At 42.8% G+C, this 25706-nt stretch overlaps 1 protein-coding gene across 1 annotated transcript in view; it reads right to left on the reverse strand.

Annotated features, from left to right (window-relative positions):
• The window catches only part of PLPP4 (phospholipid phosphatase 4), a 127376-nt gene that overhangs the window by 12338 nt on the left and 89332 nt on the right, over positions 1–25706 (reverse strand). The gene's annotated exons all lie outside the window — the stretch shown is intronic.

The raw sequence follows: 25706 nt of genomic DNA on the forward strand, positions 1-25706 counted from the left end.
GCTTTACAAAATACTGGTGGCCAGGTCTTGCTGCCAGATATCCTGTTGGTGATGGTCTACTGGTCTGGAGCATGTGTATGAGTGTGAGTGTGCAAGAGTGCATGTGTAGGTGGGAGTGTATGCATATATATGAGTGTGTACGTATAGGTGCTGTGTGTGAGGATGTATGTACGTATGTGTGTATGTATTAGTGTGTGCGTGTATGTGAATCGTGTGAATATGTGAGTGTGTATAAGTGTGTGAGTGTATACAAACGTGTATGTGTATATGTACGAGGGTGTATGTGTGCATGTGTGCAACTGTGTGTGTGTGTGTTGGGTAAGTGTGTGCATGTCAGTAGGGGTATATGTGTATATTATGAGTGTGTGTGTATGTATGTGTGTATATGTGAATGTGAGTGTGTATGTATGTATACGTATGAGTATGTGTGTGAGTAAACGTGAGTGTGGGAGTGTGTACGTGCATACTCCCCAAGTCATTCTAACGTCAGCCAGGATTGTGCTTAGGGCACTATCGTGGAAGCCGCAGCCCCTGCCTTCTCCAGACACCAGCCTAATCAAAACGTTCCTCTTGCTGGGACAATGTTCCTGGGGGGCAGAGCTCCTTGATAACTAGCCCACCCAGGGACTTGGTAAAACCGGGACTTGCGAACACTCCAGATGCCAGGATGCCGGTGACTTTGAGAGACTGCCTGAAGCCCGAGCAGAAGCCTCAGCATCCCTGAGTTTGTTACGGATGCAGAACGTCAGGCCTGCCCAGACCCGCTGACCCAGACTCTGCGTTTTGTAAGGTCCGTAAGTGACCTACGTGTACCCTCAAGTCTGAGAAGGCCTGGCCTGAAACACAGTCATCCTCTTTATATCACATCTCTAAGAGTCATACAAGAATATGGAGTGTTCTAGAAGATATTCTAGTCAAGTTATTCATAATTATAGAAAAGGAGAAGGTGATGAACACAGAAGCACAGATAAGCAAACCGAGATACCTCCACTCAGTGGACTACGATGCACCCAGGAAATCACGGCCCTAATACAGCACCACAGACGACACTTATGGTACATTAAATGACAAAAGCAGGACCTCAAATTGTAGGTTCAAGATAATCACGTAAAAATAAATGAACGGCAAATTATCTCTGATAATAATGCGTCTTCTTAAAAGGGATCCCCCAGGTACGAACGCAAGCCTATGCCAAAGCAAAATGTTTTCAACCAAATTAAAGAAGGGAAGAGGGTCCCCCCCCCCCGCTTTTAAACATAATATTAAATCAGGTTTATCTCAGGAATAAAAATGAAGCACTTAAACATTTCTGAATAATGATTAGCACTTAAATAAACAACAAAGCAGTGCCAACACATACTGAATATTCTGTTTGAAATAATACATAAGGGGCTTCATTGTCCAGGCCTGTTCTACATTTTTGCTAGGGTGGAAGGTTTTTAAGTAATCCATGGGCATTCCCAGGTGGCCCCATTTGGCTACCATCCTCGCAAGCACAATGGGTTCTTAATTTCCTGTCCTTGCCCACACTGCTGTTTCTTCTATTCATTTATACTCTCCCCTGAGGTCCCAGAGTAGGAGGGAGATGCTGGACAGTTGTCTCTGGTGGGTACTGGCCTCATCCTGAATTCTTACAGGCGAGTAATGGACTTCATTCAAACCAACAGTGTAGCAAGTCTATCTGGCTGATTACACTGAGCACGGGAGCCTAAAAGAACTGCCCTGGGGCTGTGTGAAGTTATGGACGAAAGTCTCCAAGATTTCAATCAGAGAGGCAGCTCTACGTGCTGCCAAACTGGCATCTCTTGGGAAAAGAAACAGAAAACAAAAAAGTCAACGAGTACGGGGGGAATGATAAGCAGGAGTTTGTATGTGTCGCCATAAAAAAAATTGGTTTGGAGACTTTACGACGGACATGTCCCAGCTCAGGCAGCCAATGCCTTGAGGCACAAGATGGGCAAGGGAAGGGGCTGCTGAAAACCCTCCAAGGTCAAGAACTGGGGTGGGTGGCTCTAGGCCAGACCCTCAGCCTACACTGGATCACCTCCCTGTCGCCCAGGAACTCAAATTTGGCCAACTTCAGCAGTGGTGGGCTGGGACCCAGTCTTCGGCAGGCAGGTAAAATGACCTCTGTCCCACGTCATGGGACTCGTGCTACAGCCCTCGGGAGTGCTGGAGTGTCTGCTTCTCTGAAAAGGAACAGCAATTCCAAGGCATATCTTTAAAGGCTGGCTCCACAGTCTAGATCCTTGGCCACCCAGCAGCCTCTGCTCTTCTTCCACACATCCTACTGGGCCTTTGGGCAGTATTTTTTTTTTTTAATTAAAAAAAATTTTTTTAACGTTTATTTATTTTTGAGAAACAGAGAGACAGAGTGCAAGTGAGGGAGGGGCACAGAGAGAGGGAGACACAGAATCCAAAGCAGGCTCCAGGCTCTGAGCTGCCAGCACAGAGCCTGACGCGGGGCTTGACCTCATGAACTGTGAGATCATGACCTGAGTCGATGTTGGACGCTTAACCGATTGAGCCACCCAGGCGCCCCCGGGCAGTATTTTTAAAGCAGCGCTGTGTGCCATTGCTTTGCTAGGTGACATGAGAGGCTCCAATTTCATGCTAAACCTTATGCTTGTCGCTTTCTCAGTGACATTTATACAGCGGTTGAGCCAGCAGAACATCCTCTGGCAGAGAGCTTCTGGGGCTCCGCCTTGCGGCCAGGGAAGCCCATCTGAACCACGGACACTATGGCCACTTTGCATTCCTGCTTTTCCAAAAGCTGTCTGAATAAGAACCAGGTTCTGCGAAATCACACTGAACTCATGTGATCCCACATTTTGTTCTGCTACTGTCTCCTGTGAGGCTGGGGGTTTGTGATGAGAATGTAATCTTCTGGGAGCCTTCCAGCCCTGAGATCCTGGGGCTCCCCAAGGCTCAGATTCAATTTGACTGGGAGAAAAACAAAACAGGGAAGTTTTTAAAGAAATGCTTTCCAAGGCTAGCCAAGCAACCAACACCCTATTCTCTCAAAGAAACGTGCACTTTTGAGACACTGCAGGGCTGGACAGCCTTTCGTGCTCATGTGGAACAGGTGACACCCTGTGCATTCTGTCTGCCCTTCCCCTTGGACATCGCCCCCATTTCTAGCATGATTAAGGAATGGAGCTAAGAACAGAGCTTTCAAGCCTGTGGACATTTCAGAAGATGACGATCATAGAATAGGGTAAATGCATTCATATTTTGCTAACATTATGGACAACAGAAATATGATCAGAACACTCCCAAGCCAGTGGGCAAGGGGATACTGAGACTCTACCTGTCCTTGGGGGCTCTGAATTGATTCACTTTGCAAAGTCTGAAACACACACACACACACACACACACACACACACACACACACACACACAGCAATCTATGGGATAGAGCATACACCCCTTGCTTTCAGAGCCCGTGGCGGGTTTTCTTAGCTGGAAATAGTCGATTGTAAATATTTGTATGTTGATCTGGCTGTGAAAAGCAAAGATGTTCTTGGAGCCTCTAAACTAGGAAGCAGATGAAAGAGGATGATTTCCCGACCCTGTTTCTGGCACTTACAATGCTCGCTTGGCTGTGGTCAATGAGAGGCGATAAGCAAAGCATCACAATACAAGCTGCCCGTCCAGGACGTGACGCGAGGCACATCCCCTGAACAGGGCTCTCTGCCTGCCTGGTGATTCTGAAAAGGAATCACTGATTCTTCTCCCAGGCTACACAGGTGAATTGCCATAGGTTTATGAGTCTCCCTTTGCAAAGAAAGTTCTATTTATTTAGCTAGCTTAGATGAAATAATGTGGCTTGCCTTTCCTCCCCACTTGACTTTTAAACCAAGTGGAAGACCTTTGAACCCCAATGATTGCAAGAAATAAAACTGGCACCCAAAAAAAAAAAGAAAAATCTTTCAAAATAAATGAGATAAGAAGCAAGGGGACAGATCCTGCTTTTCATGTTGTGCTTTCCATTTGTGCCCTTTTTAATAAATTTCTCCCAAACTGATCATTCCTGGCACCAAAAATGGAATTGCACCCTGATGAGGTCATCTGTACAAATTTTCCATTTTATGATGCTCAAAGTGTTAGTATTTTCTTCTTCTTCAAGAGAGAAGGGCAAGACCAGGTGGCTGAATAAATCTTAATACTGAAAGGTGCTCTGAGGGGAATGCATCCCTACAAGACCATCTCTACAAGACCATCCAAAAGCAGCACGTGGGAACAAACCTGCACACTCCTTACAAGCAGGACAGTGCAGCTGGCAGAGATCTGGGTTCTCACCGTGGCTCTGCCATTAACTGAATACACGAGCCTGGGCAAGTCACTTTCCCTCTCTGGGCCTCGGTTTGCTCTGTAAAATGAGAGACTGAACCACAGGGGCCACCAGGTCAGAGAGGAAACATGAGTAAAGTAGTTGGATATTAGAGGTGACTTTGTGCAGCAGAAAACCTTCCTGGTCTGTCTTTTATTATTCCACTGTTGCTAGATACTCAGATAAGAAACACTTCACTCTCTGAAAAAATCAACGGCTCATTGTGATGGTGAATGCCAACTAACACCTGGCCTCACTATTGAGCGACAATTGGGAGTGGGGAGGACTGGAGAAAACGGGAGAACACCTGCCTGTTTAGAGATGCAGCCTTCCCTGTACAGCAGCCGGTGTCTGCCACGTAGAGACGTGGGCTCTGTGTTCCTAGAAGTTTCGATCTTCTAGCACAGGAGGGAAATCCCGAAGTTGACGGTAAATGTCTCCATTTTAAAATATGAACAATTCATCAAAAATTACGACGGTGCAGACCAAGCGAGCCTGGTGGGTGGGCCAACAGAGCAGGGTCCACAGACTACAGGTCTGATGGCTCACCTGACCGCTGCCTTCCAGCACCAGCAGTCTACTGTTAAATGACCCTCTAAGCCTGAGCTGAAAATTACAAGTCAACTTGTCCCTGCTCCCCACACCACAGCAAAGAAGCACTTGAGTTTGTGATGATTTTTGTTTATTTTTTTTAACGTTTATTTATTTTTGAGACAGGGAGAGATAGAGCATGAATGGGGGAGGGTCAGAGAGAGAGGGAGACAAAGAATCTGAAACAGGCTCCAGGCTCTGAGCTGTCAGCACAGAGCCTGATGCGGGGCTTGAACTCACGGACCCTGAGATCATGACCTGAGCCAAAGTCGGACATTTAACTGACTGAGCCACCCAGGCGCCCCGCGATGATTTTCGTTTAAACCAACAGCAACACCATTTTAAGCTAGGCAGGGGATTTGGGGACTAGACAATCCATTCAACAGCAGGGACTACAGACAGTCCCCGACTTACAATGGTTCAACTTATATTTTTTTGATTTGATAATGGTGGGAAAGAGATATGCATTCAGTAGAAACCGTACTTTGATTTTTCAATGTTGTCCTTTCCCCATGTTTGTGACATGCGATACGATCTTCCCTTGTGATGCTCAGCCGCCCGGTCAGCCCCGCGCTCCCCAGAGCAAGCAACCGGCACACGGCCATCCTGTTCTTCACTTTCAGTGCAGTGTTCAACAAATCCCGGGAGATATTCAACACTTGATTACAAAATACGCTTTGTGTTAGATGATTTTGTCCAGCTGTAGACTAATATAAGTGTTCTGAGCACATTCAAGGGGAGTGGAGCGGGGGGGGTGGGGTCTAGGCTAAGCTATGAGGTTTTAGTAGGTCAGGTGCATTCAGTGCATTTTCAACCTAATGGTATTTTCAACTTACCACGGGTTTATCGCGACATAACCCCATCAGAAGTTAAGGAAAGGCTGTATTGTGTGCTGTTGAAGAGTGCGGGCTTTTGAGGCAAACCCATGTGGTGTTCAGCTCTGCCACTTAACTCCCATAGAAGCTCACCTCTTGGGGTCTCCGGTTCCTTATTTGTGCAATAGGATTTGCAGCACTTGACTTACAAAGTGATCTTGCAAGTCAGTTAACGAGGAACTGTAAAATGCTTAGTGTAGCACCTGCCACCAAGCGATCTCCTGCCTAAGCCTGCTGGCTACAGCAGCAGCTGCTGTGCATTGCCTTGCACAGGAATGGTCCATTCTGCAAGAGAAGCCTTCCCCAAGTCTACTTTGTCATCTGCAGCTCTTTAGTTATATAACTGCATGCTTGCTTGGAGAGAATTCTGGGGCTAGGTATTCAGGCTGTTACAATTCTGCAGCCTCCAAGGCTCTCAGCGGAGATAAAATGATCTTAGCTGGTAAAATGAACAAACCTGAAGACTCAGTGAGATGAGTCAGTGGATATATCTTTCTGATCCCACTTTGAGGAATGCCTGAAGCTCTCAGATGAGAGGATCGGAGAGCCAGGAGGCCATGCCCCCGTGCCAAGTGACCCATCATGTAGCTTTTCTCCTAGGATTCCACAGTAACAAGCTTCACTGTGTTCGAACCTACTCTAATGTCCCTGTGGCCCCAAATCCCTTAATGTGACTAGTTTCTCATTCATAGTTTCAATTTCATAGTTTCTCAATTTACAGTTCAGCCTAGCCAAGATGCCTGCTCTGTTTTCTATTTTAGGACAAGTGAGATTCATTAATATTCTAAGCTACTGGTTAAGAGATTTTACTTAAAAAAAAGAAGAAAGATCACTACAAATCTTTGTGAGAATGTGGATCCACAGGGCATCTGTAGCCTAAAACCATTCCGCAGAGTTTAAGGAATGACAGCTATTTATTTCGCCTGAAATTATTGGCAGATGATCATTCGCGTCTGATTTAACAACCCAACCAGAGTTACAATTTCAAGGGTCAATTTTGATGAAAACCACAGAAGAGACTCAGTACACACTGTGATTTTTAAAACAGCCTGCCTCTCCCCAGTTCAGGAGCAACTGAGATTACTCTGCTCTGATGCAGGAGGCAACAAAAAAGTCTATTTTTGCTGGAAGAAAGAGAACTCTCAAAATCCCTGAAATCTTTTGAATCTTACATCAATCAACGGTTCTTCTAAAATTTCTTTTAAGAACAAGAGTTCGTCATGACAAATATAATTCAACAGAGCCTCAAAAGTATCAATTAGCTCGGGGCGCCTGGGTGGCGCAGTCGGTTAAGCGTCCGACTTCAGCCAGGTCACGATCTCGCGGTCCGGGAGTTCAAGCCCCGCGTCAGGCTCTGGGCTGATGGCTCAGAGCCTGGAGCCTGTTTCCGATTCTGTGTCCCTCTCTCTCTGCCCCTCCCCCGTTCATGCTCTGTCTCTCTCTGTCCCAAAAATGAAATAAACGTTGAAAAAAAAAAATTAAAAAAAAAAAGTATCAATTAGCTCAACTAGATGACTTAAGTGAAAAGACTTAGGTCCTGATTTATCTTAGGAAGCATCTATACATAAGTGCTTTGCTTTGCTTTTATAACCCGGTAGACATAGATCCCACTAGACTATGACCTCCATGAGGGCAGGACTTACAATACCTTCTTCACCCTCATATCTGTATACTCTTACAAACTGACTGGCCCCAATAGACATATGCTGAATGAAGAAAGGACTGAGCCCAAAGGTATGTTATTGCCATCCACTCCTTCATTAACTCTCTCAACGCATATTTATTAATGGCCTCTCGGATCCAGGGACTTTGCTGGACCATAGCGATAGGAAGATGCATAAGACCCCGTTCTTGCCCTGGAGAAGTTTTATTTCTGAGAGGAAAACTGGGAAAAACAAGGGAAGCTCCAAGGAGGAAACAGAACTGGAGCCTGGAGGACAGACAGAAGGAAGGGGCTGTAAAAACCACTTCAGTTACCTGGAATCCAGGGCTTAAAGTCATTCAACCCTGTGGTAGAACTGTCTGTGACTAGGCATGATCACAGTGCCTGTCAGCCTCAGACAGAATTGCTTACTCTCGCACCATCAGCCTTAAGACTTAACAAGAATTAGTGCGCTGATGAGAAACTGAAAGCTGTCTGTTAGACCACAGGAGACTGGGTAGACCCTAACCACCTTGCGGAAGGTAGGCTGAGCCTGGGACTGTTGAAGCCAACACCACTGGACTGCTCCAGAGGGATGGAGAAAACCATCTGGACCCACTGTAGGGAGCCAGGTGGCCAAGCGGACCTGAGACTCCAGAAATATGAAATTAACTGAGAACCTATAGCAGATCAGAGATGGAGTTAGGATCTAATAAACGCAGGTGAGAAGTGCTCTGTAGCACAGCCGGGTGGACCCAGATGGGCATCCTGACCCCACCACCTCCTATGTGTGTGATCTAGGGCAAGGTGCCTAACTTCTAAAACTCAGGCTTGCCATCTAGAAAATGGACATGCCAGCAGCTGTCCAATAGAGTGATTGGGAGAACCAATGACAGAGTGTCCATGATACGTTGGGCAAAGTGCCCGGCGTGCATTAGGCTGTCGATGATGGTCTGATCCCTTTTACCCTCCCTCTCCTTTCCTACTTAACGCTCTTCTCAAAATGCTGCTGCCTCCCCCCAAAGTGAATCTGAAAGTGTGGAGGAGGAAACGAAACAGACACACGTGCAAAGATAAAAAGATGCAAACTCAGTGGTTCCACGAACACGATGGTGTCTGATCCATTGCCATTACATGCCCCACACCAAGAATAGCGCCAGACAAGTCACGGGTGCTCAATAAATACACGTGAATGAACAAATTAATGAAAGGAAGAAACGGTGGTGTTATGGAAGCTAGACCAGATGATGTATATTCTCGGGGGCGCTATGGGAACGCAATGATGAGCATCCCTTTTCTGCCTAGCTAACTCCTACTCGCTCATGTCTCAGTTTAAATGTCACTTCCTCAGAGGCCCTCCCTAGCCCCACCAGCAGGTGTAACAGGCTCTTACTGTACCTTGTACCTGTCCTTCATAACACTTAACCCAATACGCTTATTCTTGTGACTGTTTAGCATCTATCTCCCTTCTACTAGATCCTAAGCTTTATGGGGACAGAGGCTGTGTTCCCCACACCTGCACTCACCAGATGTTCAACAAATGTGCATAGTGAATGAATGGCTGAAGATCTGATAAGCAGGGAAGGTTTCACAAAGAAGGGAGGGATGCACCCACTGACAGAAGGGGTAGAGTCAGGCACTGGCTCAGAATAACATATGGGGTGGAGATGAGCTGGGGTGTTCATTCTTGCCACATCCCACCCTCCAGACATATCCACAGTTAGCACCCCCCCCCTCAAAACACACGTACGCCTGCACACACGCATGAGCGCACATGCACACTTCCTACAAGGTTCATCCTACAAGAGTGGCCCCAGAATCCTCCTGGGATCTTCGGAATAGAAGCCCCTCTCTTCCCCAGGGACTGACACCCAGCCCCCAGATATCCGGGCTGGATTCCAGGGAACACCGGGAGATGCTCGCAGAGTTCTCAGATGAGGTGAAGCTATAGAAAGGGAAGCAACATGAGATTCCAAGGGCCTGAAGGACGGACAGGCAGAGTGGTGTCTCCATAAACTAGAAAAGAAGGAAAGGGGAAATAGTGCGGACTTGAGCAGGCACTAGGAACGTTCTATCAGAAGGACAGCAAGACGCTCAGACGTGGGATGCCTCCATCTGCCAGGTACTGCACTAGAAGCGTTCAGTATCTGGCCTCACCTCATCCCCAGAACAACACAGAGGCATAGGTAATAGGCCCATTTCATGGATGAGAAATGGAGGCTCAGCTAGGTCGAAATATTTACTGAAGGTTAAGGCAGCCCCTAGAAACAGTGAATTATTTCTAAATAGAGCAAGAAACCACAGAGTTTCTTAGCATAATTGCGGTCATGGCACTGTTAACTGCCTATTTGTGTTTCACTCCCCTGTAGGCATGTACCTTTCAGGGTCACCACGGAAGCCCTAGGACCCAGCATGCCGCCTGGTGAGAAAAGTAACCAATACATAGTAACTGAACGAATATGTAAATGGTAGAGACCATTTATTCACTTCACAAATGTGACTGGACTCTATTAGGTACTCTGGCAACAGGCCAAGGTCCTTGGGGACGGAAAAACATCATGGCCATGAAAGGTCATGCCCGCCATCCCCTACTTCTAAGCAGGGTGATACTCAAGCTTCCTGAGCCAGACAAGATTTCCATCTCACGGTAGAAATGAGTGTGCAGCTTTGTTTGAGGCTGAGCGATGGGGAAAAGGAAAAGGAATCACAAAGCTCATAATTAGTCTGTAAAGCAAATGTCAGAGGCAGGAAAGGCAAACAGAAAAGACAGACTGTAAGCTCCTTGCAAAACCCCTGTCTGCATCTTCAAATAGGATTCTGTTCTGGAAAAAAAAAAAAAAGAAGGAAAGAAAGAAAAAGAAAGAGAAAGAAAGAAAGAAAGAAAGAAAGAAAGAAAGAAAGAAAGAAAGAAAGAAAGAAAGAAAGAAAAAGAATCAACAGCTAACTCAGGCACAATGTGCAAAAAAAATACAGAGGGAGCTCCTAAGAAACTGGCTTTGGGGGAGGAAGGTGATGGTTCTTCAGTCAGTCCCTGGAGACAAGATCCTGGGAACAGGGAAAGCATCCGCAGAGGAGGATTAAGGATTTTTTAAGTGACAGAAGCCACTCTGGCTCCCCCACCCCCCACCCCACGCTGCTTGATGACCAAGTCTTGTTAGGAATCATAAATGCTACTCCTCGCCCTAGAGAGAGCTATGAGGAGTTACCACGATGGAAGTGGTTTGCCTACCAGAGCATCCTAATCTCCAGAAGGTCTAAATCGCCAAGACAACTTTTGCTTTTTTCAGTCGTGATTATATACGCCACAATGATCTGAAACATGAATATGAAAATACTCCCTCAAAAGGGAGAAATCACTTCTTGCCATAATACCATTAGGGAAGCTGATAAAAACATGGGCCAGATGAAGATGAAGATAACATTTTAATGAGAAATCATTTTACTTTCCCTCCCAAGGCCTTGGCAGCACAGAGATTTGAGGGTGAAATTTCAGCAGTAACGTGCATGGTTTGACAAGCAACTAAGTAGGCAGTGGCCATGAATATGCCCAGTGCGTCCATCTGACCAGCCTCTCTGTGGGGTGCACGGGCTTCAGGGGAAGCCTCTGAAGTCTGAATGATGGCTACCGCCCAGCCTCGCTCTAAGGAAGTGACCTTCTACGAGTTGTTATACCACCTGCATATGATTTGTTAGGGAAAAACAACCCTCCTAACCTGCCCCCACCACTAGCTCTGACTGGGGAGCTCAGTCCACACAGGAGGACAACGTGTGAGACAAAAGAAAATGTACACATTGGTCTCTGCCTCTGGTTCCGAGCACATAGCCCCTAAAGCCCTTGTAAATTCCTAAGTGATAAGTACCAAGAGTGTCTTCTGTTCTATTGAGGCAACTCTGGGCGGGCTCCTGGATGGGGGCTGGTCACCAGAAAGACCAAGCCATGATTAGAACCTTGGGATTTTCAGCCCCATCTCACATTCTCCAGGGACGCTGGAAACAGAGTCAATGATCGATCATGCCTATGTAATGAAGCCTCCACAAAAATCCCCAAAGTCCAAGGTTCAGGGAGCTTCCAGGTTGGTGATCGTACCAGGAGGATGACCCCAACTCCATGGAGACAGAAGCTCCTGGGCACTGGGCGCTCCAGACCTTGCCTCATCTCTTCATCTGGCTGTTCGTCTGTAACCTCTATCATATCCTTTAATAAACTGGTAAATGTTCAGTGTTTCCTTGAGTTCTGTGAGCCACTCTAGCAAATCAATCAAAGCCGAGGAGCAGACCATGGGACCCTCAGATTCGTGGCCAATCGGCCAGGAGCATAGCGACAACCTGGATTAGTGACTGGCATCTGAAGTTGGGTGGGGACAGTTTTGTGAGACCGAGCCCTTAACCCACGGGATCAGAGGCAATCTGCAGGTAGAGTGTCAGAACTGACTTAAATTGGAGCCCCCTGGCAGAGAACTGCTTGGCTGGGGAAGACCCCCCCCACATCTGGTACCAGCAGTGCTGTAAGCATGACAGCAGAGCAAGAAGAGTGGGGACGCAAGGGGAAAGACCTGGGTTTTGTACACAGCACAGGCCCAAATGGGCTCCGCGTTAAGATCTGCAGGCCCCGAGGTGTTTGGCTCAAATGCTGCCCCGCAGAGTGGCCATGATGGGTGCTGACCACGACCAACTGAATCTTCTCAGCCCTGCAGGAGAGGGGCGAGGGGAAGGCACATGGACCTCATGTGACATCCTGTGCCCGGCGAGGGTGTTGTTCTGGTTACTAAAGAACACTGCAGCCCCTCCCAGACTCAGGGCTGAAGAAGTGACTGGGTACCGGAGGAGATGGCTTCCCAAGCTTCCCTCATGTCCTGGTTTCCCTGACAACAAGCCTCCATCACGACCCATGCTAATTTCTCACTTACACCCCTAAGGAAACTGACCATAAATATGGCAAGAGCTTCATTTATTTGATGTATGGAAAGGCTGTCCCCCTGTTGCTGGCCCCATCCAAATCAAAAAGATTTGTTTATGTTCATACAAGAATTGTGGGTTCTTTTTTTTATTATTATTAAGCTAAAAGGGCCATTTAAATTCGGGAAAGCAAAAATGCTGATTTTTCATCTCCTGTGACCTTAGCAGACACTGCTAACTGATCAAGGGACTCTATCAAGAAGCCAGCTTGGGGCTCAGGATCTTCCTGAAGACACCTGTCCAAGTACCAACTCGCCCCATGCAACAAATTGAAATCCAGTAGCTGGCTTCTTTTAAGTGATTTAATCCAAGACAGCACAAAATAGAACTAAAATAGAACTCTCCCAGGTGTTACCAGGGCAGAGTGGTGTCCCCCACAGTGGTCTTTCCCATTTGTCAAATGGGGACAACAAGATCTGCCTCACCTGAGTCTCAAAACCACGAGTTTTGCAAAAGTACCTCATAAACAGAAATTCCATGTACAAATGAAAAGGAGAATTAGAAATGCTGAGGAAACAGATGAGAAAACTCGCAGCTGGCCTCGGACCCAGATCTGTCTGCTTCTCAGCCCGACTTCGGTCTCCTTTACCGATACAGAAATAGCTAACACTTCCCAAGTCCAGGATTTTATTTCAGCAGTGTGGCAGACTATATATCCTGACTGAAAGAACTCCATGTTGAATGAAATACAAGGACAAGGCAACAATCTTTTAAACCTATCACCGAGTTGACTCAAAGAGAAGAATTAATGAAAGCAAGGTTCCCCCAAATGCCAGGAAAGCCCGGGTCTTAGATACAAGATACGTTAGATACAGTAAAGCCAGCCTGTGTCCTGAATGTGTTCACAGAAACCTGCAGACCTCGAGCCTCTGCTCTGATGTTGCCATGAGGCACAGGGGTGAAGGGACATGGTCTCAGGCTTATGTGAGGTAGAGAACATAACAGCAGCCTCCTGGATGAACCTTAGATCTCAAAGGCCTAAGAGTAAATAAGGAGGAAAACAGTAAGACTTCCCTGTCTTCATCTTTGTGCCGTGTGGAGAGATCTCACAACTCTAACACCTCTCTCACAGATCTCTGCTGCCTAATTCATGCTCCTCATATGGTCCCCACAAAACCTGAAGTGGAGAATTGATTCTGGATGGCCCCGGAGCAGGTAGGGCTCTTTGGCAAAATTCGTCCTCAACCCAGACATGAAAATATTCCCCAAAATAAAGTTCTAGGAAAAATTAAAAGCCCAGACTAAGGAAGCTCTAAACACAAAAGATTTCAGGGCCTCTGGAGGAAAAGGTGACTCATAACAACTTCAGATAATAATACGGCAGAGAATATAAAATAATTATTTGCGATGTGTTTAAGGAAATTATAGGGAGGCATGAAAATAAGGACAAAGAACACGCACCACAAAAAATAATGAAGCAGATTTCTTAAGACCAAATAGAATTCTATAAATAAAAAAATAGGGTAATTGAACTTAAAAGCTCAATAGATTAAATACACATGTGAGACAACACTGAATAGAGAATCCATAAATTGGAAGACAGATTCAAAACTTTTCCAAAGCGCCATTAGAAGAAGGCAGGTAAAATATGGAGAGGTCACATGATGTGGCTAATCGGTGAGAAAGTCTAACTGGAGTTCCAGAGTGGAGAAGAAGACAATAGAGCAAAAGGGAGGAGAGATATTCAACCAGATAATGGCTGGAGTATCTCAGAATGGTGACAGGCACAAGCCTGAGAATCTCACACAAGATACGTGAAAGGAAACCCATGCCAACACACAGAATAATAAAACTTTGTGACACAGAAGAAAAGCAAGAGGCTAGAAGCACCCAGAAAGGAAAAACAATACTAACACAGAAGCAGCAGTAAGCCTTATAACCGACTTCAAAAATGCCAGAGGCACCGCAGCGAGATAACAGCAAAATGGTGCCTTCAGAGTTCCGAGAGACAGGAACTGTCAACTTAGAATTCCACTGTTGGTAAAGCCATCTTCCGAGAACGAGATCAAACGAAGAAACTTTAGAAAAATAAAAAATAGGGCATTTACCAAAAAAGAATATCAGAGGACATTTAAAGGTTCTCATTGAGGCAGAAGGTGGGCAGGCTGAGACAGAAAATCGACGGTGAGCAGAGGTGCTGGTATGCACAGGGGTTACACGTGCACAGGTTGTACATGGGTGACACATGCATGGGTTGGTGGTTCTGTTGGGGGAGAGAGAAAAGGAATCAAGCTAGAGTGAAGAGCAAAGATCTACCAGATAAATGAGAATCCATTTATCAGAGGGAAAACATTCAGGGTCTTCACATTGAATGTTGAGAACAGAAACACACCTGGGTGGCTCAGTTGGTTGAGCATCCGACTCTTGATTTCAGCTCGGGTCATGATCTCATGGTTTGTGAGATCAAGCCCCACATCTGGCTCTGGTCTGACAGAGTGGAGCCTACTTGGGATTCTCTCTCCCTCTCTCTCTCTGCCCCCCTCCTGCTCATGCTCTCTCTCTCTCTCAAAATAAATAAATAAACATTAAAAAAAATAATAAAAATAAACGTTCAGATGGGAAAAACAAAGATATTAAATAACTTGAGACTGTGTTCACTGTGTGTGCTAAACTAGAGATCTGATAGACCTTCTAAACAAAAAAGAGGAAAATAATGAAAAATCATAACAAAAAATCATGCAGGAAGGGAGGAGAAAACAGTACATAATGAATGATAAAAATAAACCCTCACATATGAGTAATGGCAACAACTGTAATTAAAATTAGCTCCGGCTAAAAGTTCAAGAAATACATACATAAAACACAGAGCACAGAGAATAGAAAAAGATATAAGTAGCAAATATTAACCAATAGAAAGCTGGTTTTAGTAGTAAAATCAGATATTCTTTATTGTAAAAACAGCGTTAGAAATAAAAATGGTCATGACTTATTTATAAAGGTAGTAGAAGATACATTAGGAAGTATGATAATTCTAAACTGTGTTTACACATCACTTCAAAATTATATGAATCAAAAATGAACAAAGTTACAAAGGCCATGGAACTATGTCATCTACATAAGGGTGAAACACTTTAACACACATTTTCATAATTGATAAATTAAGCATAAACAGGAAATGGTTAAATATATTAAGATTTGGACAGCACAACAAGTTTGGTCTAATGGACATATGTACAGCTTTATGTCCTGCAATTTTAAAATTTACATCCTTTTGAAGCTATGTGAAATATTTAGGAAAACAGGCCATATGCTAAGCCATAAAGCTAGCCTCAAGATCAAAAGAGTGGTAATTTTCAGATCACATTATCTGACCACCATGCAATTACACTATAAATCATTTAAAAAGTATAACAAGAAAAATATCCTATGTTTAGGATTTCTTCTTTTTTTAAAGACTCTTCTAATCAATTTAGAGGAGTCACAGGAAAAAAAAAAGAAAATTAGAAAATTTTCAAAAGTAAATTTAACGAAAACATATGCATTTAAACTTACAGAATGCAGCTCAAAGCCACATTTGTGGGGAAAATTTACAGCTCAAATTGTTCCAGTTAGAAAAAGAAGAAAGAATAGCATTATTGAGCAATGCATTTAAATTCGCTCAATAAGTTTAAAAAAAGAGAACAGAATAAATTCAAGGTTGAAAGAGGGAAATAATAAAGATAGCAACAGAAATAAGGTAAAACAAATACACACCACAGAGGCTTCCAGCAAAAGAGGGCATATTGAAAAGAGTAACAGATTAAGCTCTGGCAAGATAAACAAAAAAATTCAGGACAGAGGGAGAGAGAAGGTGCCTATAAACAATAAAAAACTGAGTAATGCAGATATTAAATTGAGAACAAATGGATATTACAAAATACTTTATATCAATACATTTGAAAGTTTACCTAAAAGAACTAAGCTCTAAAAATAAATACAAATTACCAAAAATACCTCAAGAAAAAAAATTAAAACACAAGAGCTTTGTAACTTTAAATTCATTCAGTATTTTAAATTCTAAGACCAAATATTTTATAGGCATACCTGCCAGACATCCCAAAAGGAGATACACCATCTTACACAGACTCTTTACAAAGGATTAAAAATGAGGCAACACTCATCGTATGAAGCTTAACTTTGTTATTTCAATCTTCTATATTTTCCCACTTATGTTTGATCTGTCAGTCACTGAAATAAATAATGTTTCCAACCATTTTGGTGGATTATGTAGGTCTTGTGTTTCTTTTGTGTACTTCTGTCTGACTTTGATAAGTGATTACAAAACCAGTGACTACAAAAATGAGAATTATTGGCCAACATCACTCAAAAAATATTGATAAATATCTTAAACAGGATACTATTAATGAAATCTAGCATTAAGTAAAAAGGGGGAAAACAGCTTAACCAAAGTGAGTTAATTACAGGAATTAACACCCGTTTCATATTTTAATAATTAAGGACTATAAATCACTACATTAACACAGTAGAGGGGAAAAACTCCAACTCGTAGATGCACCAAATTCATTCTTAGAAACTAGAAATAAAAGGAACCTGATTTTAAAAATGTCTACCCAAAACATCATGTTTAATGGGAAAATGTTTAAAACATCCCCTTTATATCAGTAACAAGGCATGGATGCCTCTATCCCACTTCTAGAACATTGTATGGGAGGTCCTAGCTTGTGAAGTAAGGGAAGGAAATAAAAACTTTTAAGAATTGGAAAGGAAAAAACAAAACTGTCATCATTTGTATGTAATAGAATTTTCTTTGTAGAAAACCCAAAATAATTTACAGATAAGTAATCAGAATTACTAAGGAGTTTAGGAAAATTTCTGCATTAAAAAAATTAATATACCATAATATACCAAAGTCAATTATATTCCTGGATACCAGAAAACAATCTGACAGAAAATATAATTTAAAAATAGAATTTATAGTTATAACATGAATATAAAGTATCTAAAATTAATGTGCTGAATAACGTGGAAATTCTTTAAATATAGAAGTATAAAGCTACTAAAAGACATTAAGACCTAAACAGACAACTATACCGTGCACTTGGATAGGAAGATATTATGTCTCCCCAAACTGAACCATAGATTCAATAAAATGTCAATCAAAATGTCAATTAGGATTTTCATGCAACTTGACCAGCTGATTCTAAAATACATATGGAAGAGCAAAGGGCTGAGAATAGACAAAACATTACTGAAGAACAAGGTCAGAGATGTGGTAGGCGACCATCTAATTCTAGTGATAAAAGAATTATGTTCCCCAACACCCTTGAAACTAGGTGTGGTCATGTGACTAGTTCTGCCAATGAAATGTGAGAACTGACTTGTGTCACTTCTAAGCATTTAAAGATGATGTGTGATTCTTCATACTCTCTTCTCCCTCCAGGGAAGCACATGTTGAGATGACCCAACAGAGCCCCCAAGGGACTACAATTATACATGTAACATAAGCAAGACACAACTTTTTTAAAAAGGTTTTAAGCCACTGAAAGATAGCCCAGTCTAGCCTGGCTAACATGGGGATTTGCTCTACTTAATCTCAAGTTATTATTAAGCTATAATGATTAGAACACTCCAGCATTGCTATAGGAACAAACAAATAGATCCATTTGCTTATCAAATAGATCAGAATAGAGAGAGCCAAGGAGAAGACCCATCCTTGTGTGGACAGGAAATATGGCAGAGGTCATGTTACAGATCAGTATAAGTCAATAAATAGTGCTGGGAAAGATGGATATCCATTTGGAAAAAAAAAAAAATTGGGCATCTACTGTATAGCATATACCATACCCAGAAATCAAGTCCAGATACATTACAGACCTAAAAGAGACAATGACATTTTAGAGCAATTAGAAGGTAACACAGCCTTGAGGTTGGGAGACATATTTTTATAGACACCAAAAGTACTAACCATAAAGAAAGGACTGATGAAACTGACTGCATTTATTAATGAGAATTTGGTTCACCCAAATACACAATAAATCCTGCATTGGATACTGGCTTGACAACAGCTGTAAGAGGAACATTGGGAAAATCTGGAGATGGTTTGTATACATCATGTGATGAAAATTTACTCAAATGGAAAGGTGGAAATTATTGACTGAATTTTCAGTTTGATCACACACACAGAGTCACATACACAAACTCAGACTCTCACGCTCACACACACAAATCGTCCAACCCAGAAGAATATGCACTAAGGTGTTCATGCTGGTGACTTCTGGGCAGTAGGAAGTAACACTTCTATAAGGATAAAACAGTTATTAAAATAAATGAATGAATAAATAAGAGAATGAATACACAAATTCAATGTGGGAGGCAAAACCAAACAAACATAAAGATAATGAAAAAGACAAGCGCCAAGAGGAAAATGTCTGCTGCATAAATAGCCAACAAGGAACTAATATCCAGAATATTTTTTTTAAAAAATCTGTAAGTAAGCAAAATTAAAACAGGCAACCTAACCGAATACGCAAAAGACACAACGGTAATGTCCTATAAAGCGGAAACCTAAACTCCGTTAAACTCATGAGAACAAGGTCCAGCTCAGTAGTCATCAGGAAGACACAGACCATAGCTGAGGCTGCCATTGCACCCTCCAGACCAGCAAAAACTAAATCCCGATGACCCCAAGTGCCAGCAAGGCTGTAGGCAATAGGAACCCTCGTAACTTGCTGGTGAGACCGTGTAAGAACAGTTGGGCATTATTTCTTAAAGTTGAAAATAAGCAAATGCCCAGAACTCTTACTGCCAGGAAACACATCTGAGAATTATTTTTGCAATAATCACACCAGAAGTCCATAGCAACACTCTTCATAACTGGTACAAGTTGGAGATGACCCAAGTGTCCATTCACAGAATGATTGTTTTTAAAACTGGTATATTCATGCCTTGGAATATTATGCAGCAATAAAAATGAATGAATTTCTGCCATATACGTTAATAAACAGATCTCAAAAACAATGGTAAGCAAAAGTATCGAATGACAAAAATATACTCAGTATGACTGGATATGAGCCATTTATGTAAAGTACAAAAATAGGCAAAACCAGGGGCGCCTGGATGGCTCAGTTGGTTACGTGTCTGACTTCAGCTCAGATCATGATCTCACGGTTCATGAGTCGGAGCCCTGTGTCGGGCTCTGTGCTGACAGCTCGGAGTCTGGAGCCTGCTTTGGATTCTATGTCTCCCTCTCTCTATGCCCCTCCCCTGCTCTCTCTCTCTCTCTCTCTCAAAAATAAAAAATTTAAAAAATTTTAAAAATAGGCAAAACTTACCAATATTTTGTTTAGGTGTGTGTGTGTGTGTGTGTGTGTGTGTGTGTGTAAGACTACTCAGAAAAGCAAATAACTTATTTTTAAAAATTCAAGGGATGCCCGGGTGGCTCAGTAGGTTGAGCATCTGACTTTGGCTCAGGTCATGATCTCGCAGTCTGTGAGTTCAAGCCCCACATCGGGCTCTGTACTGACAGCTCAGAGCCTGGAGCCTGCTTCAGATTCTGTGTCTCCCTCTCTCTCTGCCCCTCCCCCGCTCATGCTCTGTCTCTCTCTGTCAAAAACAAATAAACATTTAAAAAAATTAAAAAGAAAATTCAAGATAATGCAGGCACCTGGGTAGCTCAGTCAGTTAAGTGTCTGACTTCAGCTCAGGTCAGGGTCTCGCAGTTCGTGAATCTGAGCCCATGTCAGGCTCCGTGATGATAGCTCGGAACCTGCAGCCTGCTTCAGATGCTGTGTCTCCCTCTCTCTCTGCTCTTCCCCTGCTCCTGCTCTGACTCTTTCTCAAAAATAAGGATTAAAAAAATAATTTAAAAAATTTAAAATAAAATAAAAACTCAAGAGAGAACAGTGGAAGAGAGAACAGTCACCATGGAAGGTTATTGAGGATTTCTAAGAGTATATTTACATTCTAATTTATCTTGATCCAAGTAGTGGGTACATGAGGGTCTGTTTTCTGTTATTATTTAATATTATTATTTAACTATTATTTAATACTATTATTAATACTATTATTTAACTATTCCTACTACTGTTATAACTATTACCATTCTTTACTTTAATAATATTATTATGTAAACCATACAGATATGTTTTATATGTGATTTTGTACATATATTTCACTGTTAACTAATTGTCCCTATTAAAAAAAAAAAGCAGTAAGAAAATGATATAGTCCAGGAGCAAGTGCAGATTAGATAGAGACAGTCACCAAGCTGTTTGCCCTGCCTATATCAGGGACTATTCAGCCATTCATTCGGTCATCGAGCAAGTCAGGCCCCTTAAATAAAAGAACACCAAGTTCAAGTCCCCCAGCCCTGGTCTTCTTTCATCGTAAAGGTTGACTGTAAAAGCTCCATGATCCCAGGGCAGGCAGTGTGCACATTGGGGCTACGCACGCCAGCTTCAGCAACACACTAATGAACACAAAGCACCGGCTTTGGTTTCAGGAGACGCTAAGAATCATAATTACGGAGACTTTAAAGTGCATTTTTATGACGACAGTAATCTGCTTAACCAGAGAACAGAAGCAATGCTCCTGAAGAAAAAACAACAAAGGAAGCCTACCCAAACATCACCTTATTATTCAAGTACAATGAACTCCAACTAATACTTAATTACAAGAGGCGTTTGGAAGCTGCTAGTAAATAAGACATGGCATTCTTCGGAGGCACTTGATTGATTTCTCAGATTATAAAATTCAAGCCACTGAGAATTCTGAAAACACTGATTTAACCAGGGCGCACTCAAAGCTTGTAATGAGAATAAATACAGAATAAATGAAACTGGCCAGGTTGACTGTTACAGATTTTACACTAGGATGTTTTTCAAGCTTCATTGCTACTTTATTTTTCTGATGTAACTATTTCTTAAGGGTGAAACACCTCATCCCTTTTCTTCCTGTTCATTGCACACAACTTGCAATCCTGTGTCATTTGTCATGTTTTGTGTGATTTGCACAGGCTAAGAAATATCAGGACTTGGATTGTTTCTTTTCTTTAAAAATTATTAGCAATGAAGCATGCCCCACAAACATGAACATAAAATACTTTTGTTACAAAGTTTTCAGAAGGAAATAGCTACTCTGTGCATACATGATCAAACTGGAGTTTTCTTCACTAGCATCTTAAACGAAATAGAAGACAGGCAGATATTGATGCAAAGTAACACCTAAGTGCCTGGGTTTAAATACTAGTTTCACTATTTACTAGTTGTGTGACCTTGGACAAGATACTTAAACCCTCTGGGTCTCACCTGCAAAATACGATTTATAAGAATATCTACCTCATAGACTGTTTCTGAGGATTAAACAAGACAATGCATTTACAAGACAATTTGGTGCATTCCCAGAATATAGTAAATACTCAATAAATGTTAGCTGTACATAGTCAGTAGAAAGCTTCTATGCTTTTGTTCAATATACTCCACAGGAGACCGAACTTGCCCTGTGTCCCTTCTGTTGTGAATCGCAAGCTTAAATGTTATGCCCATGTCCACACCACTTGACATCCTACCCATGAAATTTGAACACAACCTGTACCTACAAACAGATGCCTGGGCCAGAAATAATTTAACTGTTCTGTTCCCACTGTGATTTCCAACATGAGAAAGAGAACAATTACTCCCCAGGACACTGAGAGCCTTTCCTCATGAGATCAAAAATTACTTCCAGGAATCGATGCAAAAACATGGAAAACAAAAGAGGTGCCAGAAGCCTGAGGACAAGAAAATATCTTAATTAAAAAAAAAATTTAAGAGAAAATTGGAATTTTGGAAATTAAAGACCGAAACATCTGCTGTCAGTCTCTGAGAATATTCATGGAATGGAGGGTGATCTCCTAACAGCGCTCACCATTTTCCTAAGGCAGGGAAGAGAGGGAGTTAGTCACACAAGCCACTAGTCTGCAAAAATAATAGATCAAGGGGATACCCACGCCTACAGTTTTGGTCTCAGAGTACATACAGCCAGTTATCCTCCTGGAAGAATCCCTCCTTTACGGTCTTGACTTCCTTACCCGACTGAGTTCCTTGAGGACAGATGCTGTCTCATTCACCTCTGCAGCCTCAACACACAATTTAGTGCCTGGAACTTAAGAAGTAACCTGACATAAATGGTAGTTAGGTGAATGAATGATACGTCATCCTCCTCAAGGTCACCACCGAAAGTGATAGACATAAGACCCAAATTACATTCATTCATTCATTCATTCATTCCTTCATTCATTCATTCCTTCATTCAAACAGGCTTGAAGCCAGTCAGACCTCCCAGGTCCCATGCTTTCTGCCTCGCACAAGAACACTCTCGGGGAGTCTCAATTTTACTAAGGCATTTGCCAAAACCTCACCTGAGAATTTTAACAGACTGAGCAAGAGACTGGGGGGTGGGGGGGGGGAGGTGTGGGGTGCTATTTTCGTAAATGACAAAAAAGCCAGGTTTTCCTTTTTTTCTCTAGAGGCAAAAATAAGGGCTTTGCTATTTAGGGTCTGCTTGTTTTGGTGTTTTGCGTTTATTACTCCCTCGCTGGCACTATTCTCCATTCCCTTCCAACCCTACTTCCCAAATTTGGCACTCAGTTTAACCAACAGCCTCTGAGAAATTATCAGCACTCCTAAAATTTCCTAAAGCAAGTTTGGGGGCAGGCAAGGAGTCATATGCCGCCCAGAGTGGGAGGCCAGAACCTGCTGCCACACAGATCCACGGGTGAACAGGTGCTGGGAACACAGAGAGGAGTGGCCAAGTCTGGAGAGCAGTTCAAGCCATGGCACTGGGCCTCTCTGACCTGCCCCTCTACCTCTCTGTGATTCTCGAGGGGTTTCAGGCCCCCATGGGCATCAGGAGGCCCCAGGCCCATGGAACCCAGCTTACTCTCAGGACAGGCAATCTCACGGACAGCAAACAGTTACTTAAAGTGAATCTATTTAAAAGAGAAAGCAACTCTTTACATTAAATACTGCAAAAAATCTTTCATTGAGATGCCAGGTCAAAAAATTAAACTAAAACTTGTGAAACTTTATTTTATCTTGTATTTTACACAATATGGGTTACAATGGCAATGAAGCTAATTTCTAGAACAAAGAATAAATCAAGTTTTGATGTTTTTTTTAATTTAATTAATTTTTTTTTTGAGAGAGAGAAAGAGAGCATGAGTGAGGGAGGGGCAGAGAGAGAGAGGGAGACACAGGATCTGAAGCAGGATCCAGGCTCTGAGCTGTCAGCACAGAGCCTGACGCAGGGCTTGAACCCACAAACTGTAAGATGGTGACCTGAGCTGAAGTTGAACACTTAACTGACTGAGCCATCAGGCGCCCCAACTGTTTTTGACATAACGTAAACATAAGGGGGTGAGGCAACACTGGACATTTTGCCTTCAAAATCACTAGGATCCTTCTTTCTTTATATATAAATACAGAAATATCAGTGGTCTTCATCATTTTTCAATTACATTTCATAATCCTTTGATCCTCAAATCAGTCTCTTCTGAAGCAAGTCCACTGGCCTCATCCTAGTGGGTTTGCTTCTTTTTAATTGTAACACTGGCCTAAGTCTTTGGTCCAGCAGTTCTGCAACATCACTTTCACTGACTTCATGAAATCCTGAATCTTTGTCAAGATGTCAAAGATTTTCCGTTGGTCACCACGTGGGCGTTGTACCATCATGTCAAAAACCCCAATAACCAGTGAGACCTGGGCAAGGGTGGCAGGGAAGCCCCAGAAGCAGGCATAGATGTTGGAGAGCAGATCACCTGCAAAGGCGGTTGATTCTTACTGTATATTTCCTTTCATGGCTTGTTGACTCTACCTTCCCCATGAAATCTCAGCACTGCAGAGGATGAGATAACAATTATCTGGATGTTGAGAGCGCTGATGTCTGCGCCCTTCCCAAATGCAGCGCGCTCCGTCTATGCTGTACCAAATACCAGAAGAGGATTTGGGGGCAGGGGTCCCAGCTTTTTCCTGCACTGATTCCATCAGCTCTAGTCCTTGTCACTCAGCTCCTTGAAGAGATCTGGAAATCAGCATAGCTGATATTCCTTGCCAATCACTGACGCAAGCCAATGGCTTTGGGGAAATGAGGCCCAGAGGTGGAAGCTTGTTTTTGTTCTGAAGTGCCAAAGTAGGTCATGGATTCAGTCAGTTCAGTTAAGAAAGAAAAAGAAAGAAAGAAAAAAAAAAAAAAAAAGAGGCAGAGAAGCAGTAGCAGCTACTTGTCAATTCAGTCAAATGGTTCATCTGGTCTACCAGCCAGACCGCTTTCCTGGGGATGAGCGTAGGTATGTGCATGCAGAATACAGGAAATGATAAAGTTCCTGAGTCTTCCCAAGACACTCTTTGATGGTCATTGGTGACAGAATAAAAATGCAAAATGTCAAACCCTGCGATCAAATCAGATTCCAACTTTCTACTCAGAGGAGAGACAATGACGTATTGCCCTGATTTTAACTTCAATGTTTCATCTATTAAATACAGACGCCACAATTCAGTGAAAGGTCACCTAACCGTGGGCAGCTAAATGTCTGAATTTAAAGAAAAATGACTTTATTCCCTATGACAATACAAGTGTTTGTCAATGAACAACAATCTGGCCCCGATTTAGAAAAATGTGTGGACTTCCCAAGACACACACATGCACACACACACACAATTACTTTAAATAACGATCACCAACACCACCTGGGGTTATAAGGTTGAGAGTTTTATTATGAAGCTATTCAACAAATAGTTATTTAGTTCCTGCTACATGCTTGACTAGGTATTATGCTCAGCTTGGGGGAACAATGAGACCGACTTGGTTCTTGGTCTTATGGATCTAGAGATAAAAATAATTATAAACTGTGAACGTGTAAGAAAAGGAATAGGCTTTTGAAAGAGAGTGATTGATGGGGCCAGGTGGGCACCATTTTATATAAATCTGAAAGACAAGAAAGAACTACATACACAAAGAGCATTGGGAAGAGTGTCCACAGTAGGGAATAGCAGTGGAGCCCCAAAAGACAGAGAGCTGGATACAATCAGGAGTGTCAGGTCAGCATGGCTGGAGTAGATCATGGCTTGAGAGGAAGCTAGAGGATTAGGCAAGGGCCAGATTTTTATAGGGTTTTGTGGAACACGGTTATTCTAAGAGTTTGACTTTTATCCCAAGACTTTTAAAGAGAAGTACAATCAAAAATCAATTGGCTACTAAGTGAATGGCCGGGAGATAAGCCAAAGTAGAAGAAGGAAGACAGTAAGAGCCCACTGGTCTAAATCACTGTATCAGTGGACAACACTGAACTCAGGGTACCCTATTACTTCCCAAGGTCATTTCAAATGCCACTTAAA

This window comes from Lynx canadensis, chromosome D2, assembly GCF_007474595.2.
Source record: "Lynx canadensis isolate LIC74 chromosome D2, mLynCan4.pri.v2, whole genome shotgun sequence".
NCBI lineage: Eukaryota > Metazoa > Chordata > Mammalia > Carnivora > Felidae > Lynx > Lynx canadensis.